The sequence below is a fragment of the Panulirus ornatus genome, chromosome 31, assembly GCF_036320965.1.
Source record: "Panulirus ornatus isolate Po-2019 chromosome 31, ASM3632096v1, whole genome shotgun sequence".
NCBI lineage: Eukaryota > Metazoa > Arthropoda > Malacostraca > Decapoda > Palinuridae > Panulirus > Panulirus ornatus.
The window spans coordinates 1,839,190-1,849,836 of record NC_092254.1 but is presented as its reverse complement, the minus strand read 5'-3'; positions in this window follow the sequence as shown (position 1 = coordinate 1,849,836).

Below are 10,647 nucleotides of genomic sequence, written 5' to 3'. Positions count from 1 at the left end.
ATGATGTTTTACTTCAGGTTTACTTAAGGTTTACTTATGTAAAGTACCACGTGTCCTAACAAGGTCAAAGCATACTTAAACTCTTTCGAATCCCTGGCCTAGTCATGGGTTGGGACACAGTTGGTGTTAGAGCACGTCCTTGCTAACTACATTACCTTTTTTCCGCCAACATCCACTTCGACAAAAAGAAAACCTGAACCAATTTCGAAAAAGAAAAACGCGCGCCGAAGATCAAATAGAATCCAATATAATTGCTGTAGTAGGAACACTTGTTTTGAATAAATACGCCCTCAAAAAAAGCGATAATAAAGTTGGCAAAATTCCAAACAAAATTAGCTGTTGAGTTCTAGAAACGAGAAAAAAAAGAGATACGCTGCTCAAAGACATGAAAAGATTAAATCATTCTTTCAGATGCCAAAAAAAAAAATATAGAGTCCACATTTAACGCTGGCGAAAAAAGAATTACCTTTGTCTTATACGAACAAAAGAGCTTCGAATTCCCTTCATCTGTTGTGAACAAAAGAGGCCCAGGCTCGTCACAGTCAAGGAGGATCAAGATGCTTGACTGTGAAAGGATGAGCTTGAGGGAGGGAGGGAGAGATCCCCCCGCCAGGGGCGCTGGGGTCGTAGTCAACATGACCTCCTGAAACATGAGTCCTGATGACTGATCCACGACCAGCCCCCCCCCCTCCCCAACACCCAACCACGGATCCCTATATTGGGATCAACCCCCCCCCCCCGGATTCTGGGGTCCCAGTGCTGGGATCAACCCCCGGATTCTGGGGTCCCAATGCTGGGATCGACCCCCGGGTCCTGTCTTTGCTTTACGCCTATGTTCAGAGGTACACTTCTATATAACATAGATATTGGTTAAGGACGTAAGGAGATATTTCTCTGACTCTGTTTGCAGGGTTCGATCCCCAAAACCTAAACCCACTTCACGATAATGGAACACCAAGTCACTGTCTCCCTGGCACACCCTCGTTTTCCTCACCTTTGATATACTGTCGACATTTCCAGTAAATTCTGTTTTGTCCTTCACTGAGGACGCAGAGACAATAGATCCTGGCCAACAGAAGGCGGAGAAATAGAACTTCTGTTCTCAACAGAGGAGGAGAGAAAGAACAAAAATAACAGAGCGAGACAAGGGACAGCCCTTAACCCCCCCCCCCAACAACTACCCCCTCCAACCAACTGGAAACATCAGAACAACAGAAGCTCAACCGACTGTTTCCTCCGCTATTGTGCAGAAGAAGACTGTTTCCTGCGCTGTTGTGCAACAGACCCTTTTGTCCTGGGCTCGTCGTGCAGCAAACAACTGTACTTTCTGGTGTGCAGCAGACGTCTGTGTGTAGCAGAAGTCTATATCTGTTAGCGGGCCGGTTGGTGCTGCAACAATTGCCCAGTACACAGACCTCGCCAGACCCAGGCATATGACTGTAAGAGTTTTCCCCCCAGACATAAAGGACGAATTTTATTGTTATGTTTGTGGTATTAGAAATTCGCAGTGCACACTGTTTTTAAGTTGGTCGGGGGGGGGGGACTTGGGGGTTGTTATTAGCACATGGAGGACCCCTGGCTCTGTGTTCTCTCTCATTGAGGAGTTTAACCCGAAGACACGGGTTCGAGGAGTGGGGTCTGCCCACGTTAACCGGTCGTGGTATTATTAATGTATTATGGATTAAAGCCACAACTCGGGTTTAGCTACTGACAAAGTCCTAAGACTCGGCCAAGCGGCCAGACTTCCCCTAACCGTCAGGAGTTAGTGAACAGTGAGGGCTTTTGTGCAGGGAATTCATATGTAAATAATTCAGGATGTTGATATGGCCTCCCTGCCGGCTCCCACGCCAGGATTATCATACTAATATTCCCGAAGCGAGGCAAGTGGTTTGGCCTTGTAATGCACAACGCTCGAATACTTAACAACACAGGTCTTCCACGTCAGTGAAGTAGGTCTTCTCTGTAATGCTCCTGTACTTACTACTACTACTACTACTACTACTACTACTACTACTACTACTACTACTACTACTATCAACAGGAGACGATGTAGTATTGTGTTAAAAGCCCTTTATTGTCCATTAATATCTGTGCTTGCCTCTTCAGCCCGACTGTCTTCATCCCAGACAACACTGGGGATCTTTGCTCCCACCATTGTACCTAGTGACGCCCATGTTGGCACGAACCGACCCTCTTCCACGTCCATCCCACCCGCGCCCATTCCTCCCACGCCCATCCCTCCCACGTCCATCCCACCCTCCGCTTTGACGTGGTTCATCTCCTATGAGTCAATCTCCCTCCTAGACTTTCTGTGTGAGGTTCGACGCTGTATCTTGCTGACCTTTGATGTTGCTAGGCACGAGGTCGCTCAGGACACCCTCTCGGGGGAGAGGGGTCGTACCATCACAGACACTCCCACACGCAGTTGCTACACCCTTACCGCCAACTACAACATCGAACCCTGAGCCTGGAGTTTCACCCACCCACCTTACCACCTCTGGACACGCCTCTCTGCATATGAACCCCACTTCACTAGCAACGACTTTCTCGACGAAGGAAACAATCACAGTGGCTCAAGAGCGTCATTAGTAATCACTTATGTTATCTATACGTCCTCCTGACCCCAAACCCTTTCAGGTCACTACCTTTCAGGGTCAGGTCAGGGCTGTGTTTCGAACCGGCTGATCGAACTCGAGGGATCACCACCACCGAAGCTGAGACCGTCGCCAAACGTCACCACCTGAGAATCTTCAGGACGCCGGCGGTGGCGTTCCTCAAGACCTTAGTGACTGGGTCCTTCTCTGTTTCTCCCGTGCAACAGACAACGTTGCCAGTGGATATATATTTTGCGCCTGAAGACCAGATACAGTTACAGGCTCAAGCCAAGCAGCATGGTCGCCTATAGTAATGACCCCAAGTCATTGTCGACCACCACCACCATGTTGTCCCTTCTGGTTACCACCAGCCCGACTCCGACGCCAGAGGTAATTCTCTCACCGCCGAACACTCCGACAGCCGACCATTGATCTGTATTACGACTTGCGAGGAAAATACTGAGTGTGGACGTCGACACAGAGGACCACAGCGCTGCAGGGGGCCAGCCTGGCGCACAAATACACCAAAGGAAACGATAAAGCGAAAATGGAGAGGTGATATAGATGTTATTGAAAATATGATGAAAGGAAATATCAGACTTTAGTTTCTACAAATACGAAATGAAACACAAGGACCAAAGTGTTGAAATACAGGGAGAGAAATACCTTCCTAAAATCAGTTTTCTGTATTTTTCTGTAGTGACCTCGTCTATATATGTTGAAGCCAATCCAGTCTTCAGACAAGACCTTGTTTGAATTCCCAGACGGCGCTCAAGTGAGGAAGTTAAAGATTGACTTCTGAATTCTAGCAGTTTTTCACTTTGGTTACCAGCTGGTCTTACTGACAGACAGACACACGACCCAGGTCACTAAGTTAACCCAGGTCACCAGGTTAACCCAGGTCACTAGGTTGATCCAAAGTTACGAGAAATTATATATTTGATAAGGCAACTTTACATATAGATATAGCAATAGCAACTTTATAGATGTAGTAACTCTGAATAGATAGCCACTTTATACACCGGTTTTGCTATACTATTCACGAAAGACTCGTATGTTAGCTGTCTTGGCCAACTATCTTAACTGTCTTGGCCAGCTGTCTTACTTGGCCGGCTATCTTAGATATCTTGACCAGAAACGTGTCTGTTATCTTGGCGGGGAATGTCGCTGGCCGGCCAGATATCTTGGCCAAGGTATGTCGTTGACCAGGAAGATATCTTGGCCAAGGTCGTCATTGGCCAAGATATCAAGCAAAGGATTGTGCTCAAGCTTCACGGTCCAGATTATCTTCCAAGCTTTATGCTAAGGCTGGCGCCCCGCCCCCCCTGCCCCCAGTCTGGTCGTTAGGTGGAGAGGGAAGCCTGATGGCTGCGCCAGAGTTGTGTCCCCAGAGATAGATAGCAAAATTCTCCTCTAGATGAATTCTCTCTCTCTCTCTCTCTCTCTCTCTCTCTCTCTCTCTCTCTCTCTCTCTCTCTCTCTCTCTCTCTCTCTCTCTCTCTCTCTCTCTCTCCACATGGTGCAGGTGATGTCGTGGTCATGTGTAGTGGTGATGTCAGGTGTGTGTGTGTGTGGGGGGGGGGGGGGGGAATGAAGTCTCCTGGTGTCGCCCTGTTGCCAGTGACGTCATGTGATGTCGTGCACATACGCAACGAGGTTGTTAGGTAGAGGCCAGGTCACTGTGGAGGATCTGAACCAGTTAGGGTCGTGTTCCTTTGCCCAGGACGCCCCTCCCCCTTCCTCCCACAGCGTCAAGACATGGTCATGCTGCATATATATATATATATATATGCATGACCTTTGACCTCATGGGAATTTCTCTCTCGCTCAGATATGACCCGGAGTCTCCCAGTAGACTGTAAGAGAGTATGTGAGAGAGTATGTACAGTTTGGGGCAGCTGGGAGAGTTGATCGGTGGTGGGAATGTTCGCCAGCCATCATCACGTACAGTGAGTGATGTTGACTGTATCTGTTGTCATGACGATATCATGATACATTCACGTGATAATGAAGATAAATATTATCATAATTTGTTTACAACAACAAGATCATCAGCCACAAGTTTATCTTATTTCATTTTTCAGAGGAAAACAATTCGAGATGATGTGTTTGTCATTATGCTCAAGGGGTTAAGTGGTCGTACTCAAGGGGTTAAGTGGTCGTACTCAAGGGGTTAAGTGGTCGTACTCAAGGGGTTAAGTGGTCGTACTCAATGGGGTTATGAACACAGGGTCACAGGTCAGCTGGTGAGTCACCCCGAGGTCACTGCCGACATAACATGGTAAGACGAACCAGATTTTACAAGAAGGAAAATATTACAAAATCATTCACTCCCCATACACGTCCCCTCATCATGGATCCTCCCCACACTGTCCCCTCATCATGGGTCCTCCCTACACTGTCCCCTCATCATGGGTCCTCCCTACACTGTCGCTCATCATGGGTCCTCCCTACACTGTCGCTCGGGAGGAGAATGGATGACATGATGTCTTACTCTCCTCCTCAGTGTGTCCAGGATATTGCTCAGGACCCACGTCATGGAGCAATATTCCTGTATTCCTGCAGTAGTGGTGGTAGTAGTAGTAGTAGTAGTAGTAGTAGTAGTAGTGGTAGTAGTAGTAGTAGCAGTAGTAGTAGTAGTAGTGGTAGTAGTAGTAGTAGCAGTAGTAGTAGTAGTAGTAGTAGTAGTAGTAGTAGTAGTAGTAGCAGCAGCCCCCCATATATCACTGGCTGACGATATTTCTTCATTAGGATTTCCAAAACTGATCCAAGAATTGCCGTCCAGAAGTAAAACTTGGGCGAGGCGGAGCGACTATATATATTCCTGCTGTGTCGAAGTCCATGAATGCCGGGTTAAGTGCGCTTTCAGGCAGTGAATGGCGTGGATAAACGACCTTATGGACAAGCATTAGCGGTCGTGGCCTCCTGATGCTCCGGGGGATTATAATGATATACACCACGTTACTGTAAAGACGGTTTTGGGACGAGAGAGAGAGAGAGAGAGACAGACAGACAGACAGACAGACAGACAGATAGACAGACAGACAGACAGACAGACAGACAGACAGACAGACAGACAGAGAGAGGCAGGCAGAGAGAGGAAAGATAAAGAGAAAGAATGTTAGAGAGAGAAAGGGAAAAGGTAGAAACAAATAGTGAAAGATAGAGAGAGAGAGAGAGAGAGAGAGAGAGAGAGAGAGAGAGAGAGAGAGAGAGAGAGAGAGAGAGAGAGAGATCACGGGAGAACTGTGTGTCATGAGGACCCACACATTTACCACTGTACATTTTCCTGTATTCTGTTTGTAAATCAAGACAGGAGAGGGACATGGCCACCTGGACTCCGCTCTCGGTGACCTTATCACTGACCTTATGACCCTGTGTTGGGACGCATTATGGCCAGACACGAACACCACACGACGTACGTATGACCAGTCCACCGAGGGGGATCGAACACCACAGCTGTGGGTGACCAGATAGATGGATCCCACGCCACTGTGGCGACACCTTAGTTACTTATGATGTTAGGGCGAGAAGCTTACACTCGTGTTACCCCGTCTTTTTAATCTTGTATATATGTATCATGTCCTTACTCCTATGTAGTTATGCACACACACACACAGACACACACACACACACACACTAAGCTAGGTACCCATTTGCTGACCAGCCCTGAGGGTAAGTTGAACACCTGGGTTGGGTGTGGGCCAACTGCCGCGCCAAGGACTCGAACCCATGCGATCCCGACCCAGGACCGGCCCATGCTGACTCATGGTCAGTAGCGCTAACCACCACACCACGGCTGCATGTGTATGTGTACACGTGTATGTACGTGTGTCGTATATCACGTGTGTGTGTATTTTTGTCAGGAACCAAACATGTGTACGTTTTGTGTGTCTGTGTATCTTTTCCCCAGAGACTGGGGAACATTTGGACGGATCCAGCTGACCCAGAGGTGTGTGTGTGTGTGTGTGTTGTTGTTGTTGTTGTTGTTGTTGTTGTTGTTGACATAGACCCTACCACAACCATCCACCACAACAGTAGCCATCACGGCCGCTGGTCGTCTGCCGTCCATCATCAAAGGACAACAACAACAACAACAACAACAACAACAACAACTACAATATCTTCCATCATAGAGGGACTTAAGGGATTATCACAACTTTCGACATGAGTGTGTTAAAGGCCGGGATTTTCCCCCTTATGGCGTGATGAAGGCAGTAGTTCTGGAACTGTCCACTAGGGCGGGAGAAGACTGTGCATTGTGGAGAGAGAGAGAGAGAGAGAGAGAGAGAGAGAGAGAGAGAGAGAGAGAGAGAGAGAGAGAGAGAGAGGTTGTTCCTCAAAATTTGGAGCTACGTTTATTGTCATCAGTTGTCCAGTGACCTTTTTTTTTTTCCATTAGTGACTCTCAACCCATGTTGACCTTTGACCTGCTGAGATAGCCGACCTCTGATGACTTCTCCTGACCCTCAAAGAATGACACTTTTTCTGTCCATCATCTTGAAATTTCACCCTTCTTTCCTTCTTTTCTTTGCGTGAACTGTGACCTATGATGGCAGTTTGTGATCTTTGACCTCTGCTGATACATGACCTCTGGTAATACCTAGGGTTCAGCCGGTAACTTCTGGCAATCATTGCCATATGACCTCTGTAACAACAGAGTGATAAGAAGCCATACTGTATCATGACGTGTACGTGTTTAGAACTGGTCATAGACATGTTTCATCCCTGCACCAGCCTCTGTCCCCCACCCCACCCACCCCCCACCAGACCCCTGTAAACACCCCATTCCCCCATTCCTTGCCCCATCCCCCCATTCTTTGCCCCATCCCCCCAATCCTTGTCCCATCCTCCCTTCCAATCTATGACATCCTGGGCCAGGCAGGGCGTGACCCAGGATGTCATATTGAAGACGTTGACATCAATCGTTGTTCAGCTTCGTCACACACGGGTGATGTTTGTCTCGCCCAAGTCTCGTGGGGGACGAGACTCGCCGGGTTTTTGGTCTGATGCAATTTAGGAAACTGTCAGTGAAGCCTTCGTCAACCTAACCTGCACGGGAGGGTTACGCCCTCGTCTCACCGAAATTAAAACCAGGTTTCCTTCGTACGTTTCCAGTCCAAGTGATGACCCATTTTCTTCTCTTGTGCATGACTGTGCCACCCCCCACCCCCCCCCCCCTCCTCAGGTGGTCAGTCATGACTCATGATCGACTGGTCGTTTGTGACTGACGCATCTCACTCACCTTGCATACGAGGGAGGGAGGGAGGGACCTGCCATTACTCCCTCACTCGTCAGTCACGTGAGGGCGAGAGATCAAGACAAGGTCAACCCTCATCACGTGTCTGTAAAGCAACCTCATTGTCACTTACTCTCTCTCTCTCTCTCTCTCTCTCTCTCTCTCTCTCTCTCTCTCTCTCTCTCTCTCTCTCTCTCTCTCTCTCTCTCTCTCGCAGGAGCCTGTGGGCCGTCCTGTAGTCAAGCCATACATAGCATTATAATCCCGCAGAGCATCACGAGGCCAAAGCCACTGAAGTGTTCTCCATAAAGTCGTTTATTCCGCACATTCCCTGCCTGGGAGCGCACTTAACCCCATGTTCATTGCCTCCCACATTCTCAGACCGTACACAAATACCGGCCTTGACTACACTTTTATTTCTCGATGAAATTCTAAACTTTTCTAAACTTTACGTCTGGCCATTGTGGCTCAAGTGGCCTCTGAACGATATACGGCGCTAAAGATATCGTATTCCAAGGTTTTGATCGTCGTACTCAAGGGGTTGAGTCGTCGTACTCAAGGGGTTATATAGTCGTAATCAAGGGGTTGAGTCGTCGCACTCAAAGGGTCCCCGCCAACCTCCACCCATAAGTGGTGTCCCCGCCCTCCTCCCGCCCTCCTGCAAGCTCTCTTGCAAATAGAGCTGCAGCATTACTGGTCCCAGCAGCCTCCCGCCATGTGCTCGACGTCAGTAAATATGGCTTACTGCACCGATCACCTCCTCATTCCTCCCTAACACTCCTCCCTCACAGTCTCCCTCATGCTCCTTCCTTACAGCCTTCCTCACACCCCTCCCTCACAATCTCCTTGAAACTGCTTTACAGTCTGCCTCACAGTCCCTCTAACACATCTCCCTGACCGTCTCCCTCATTCTTCTCCCTCACGGTCTCCCTTACACCCCTCCCTCACACTATCTCCCACCCTCCACCACAGTTCCCCTCACATTCCTCCCAGCAAACTCCTTCCACTTTTCCCTCACAGTCTACCTCACACTCTTCCATCACATTCACTCAACGAAAATTAAACTTTTGATAGATCTCACTTATGAGCAGTATTCTAGAGGACCTAACATGAGGTAAATGGTGTCGGGGTATCGTAAATTTTTAATATGTATATATGTATATGTGTGTGTGTGTGTGTGTGTGTGTGTGTGTGTGTGTGTGTGTGTGTGTGTGTGTGTGTGTGTGTGTGTGTGTGTAGTAGAGAAAAGAAAGTCTCCCCTCAAAATTTTGACATTCACGGGGTTTCTGACATTACAAAGTCTAGATCAAGATAGTGTTCATAGTTTTGCATTATTAAGTACGGCATATCATGTAGATTGAATTTAAATACCACGAAGGAGAGATGAAGTCGAATAGTATTGACACATTGAGACAAAACTGACGAAGAAAGATGAATTATATAGTTTTCTGTAAAGGAAATAAATGATATCGAAGAAAACAAAATCGTTCAATGGGCTAACTTAGTCAAATGGTATAGGTCCCCAATTTCAAAGTTTCAAGCCATTTTAATCATTAAGATTCACGACCTGCACCCCAGTATAAGGACAGAAGTGTTACCCTGAAAAACAGTAGTCATGCTGTTATATCATGATAAATTCTTATCCTTGGTTAGCCGGAAAGTTTTCGGAAATATCTTGGAGGAACAGCGTATACGGATCTTTTGGAATTTCCGAAAGGCCTTTTTAAATGATCCATCATAGGACAGCCAATTATTTAAGAACTGGAGTTCTAGACTGATGTCAACGATGAGCTGATAGTGATTGAAATTAGTTCAGTACGAGAGAACAGAAGGCAGAATTACATTTTTCCTCTAGGCAGAAATGATACGTAGCGTCCCTGAAGGCTCAGTATTAGGGTGTAAAATGTAACTGAAGTAAATATTCGAGAGTGGAAATCCTACAGCGATGCAGTGTAGGATAATGTGGATGGGAAGAGGTAAAAAAGAGATGCTTAGGTTGTTATTTAATGACGTGGTCAACCCTGCTAGACTGGTCAGTCTCCTGACGTGCAGGTGTGTGTGTGTGTGTGTGTGTGTGAGTGTAACATACGACATGAATGGTAGTAGAATCGAAGAAAGATGAGTTACTAGCAGAAAATGGAAAGCCCTCAATTTACTTTCAGTACAGGAAAGGAGACTTAGCAGGGGACATTATAATCACCTTTAAATCTCCTATGATGACGATTACATTGATTTATAAGGATACTCTTATCTTAGATAAGTTTTATGAGCCTGATGGTATACAGTGTTAAATTATTTAACTTTAGTGCAACGATACGACCCTTGAGTACGCCAGATGAACCTGTGAACACGACGCTACGACCCTGAGTGCGGCAGTTCAACCCTTGAACACGACGACATGACCCTTGAGTAGGACAACACAATATTTGTGTATGGTGGCTTGACCTTTAGCCTTAAAGATCAGGTCAAAGGCCATGCCATAATAAACAAGAGTCGTACCGTTGATCTTGAGTGGTTACTGTCGTGTACAATGTTTCGAAATGTTTTCTTTCACATCAAAATTTGTTCTGTAGATAAAGGCAAGCCAGTTGTAACATTAGATATTTAGGCACAAACGAATTTCCAGTGCTTGATTTGGGTCGTAAAGTTATTACCTTATATCGAAAACCAAAGGTTTGAGACAATCCTAATATCATGCACAATTTCACTGTATATGTGGACATTGTGTAATTTTATAGCGTAGATAGATATCCCTTATCTTTTTCTTAATCTAAGAATTATTCTGATCAGCCAATGTTACAAACTAAGCATATA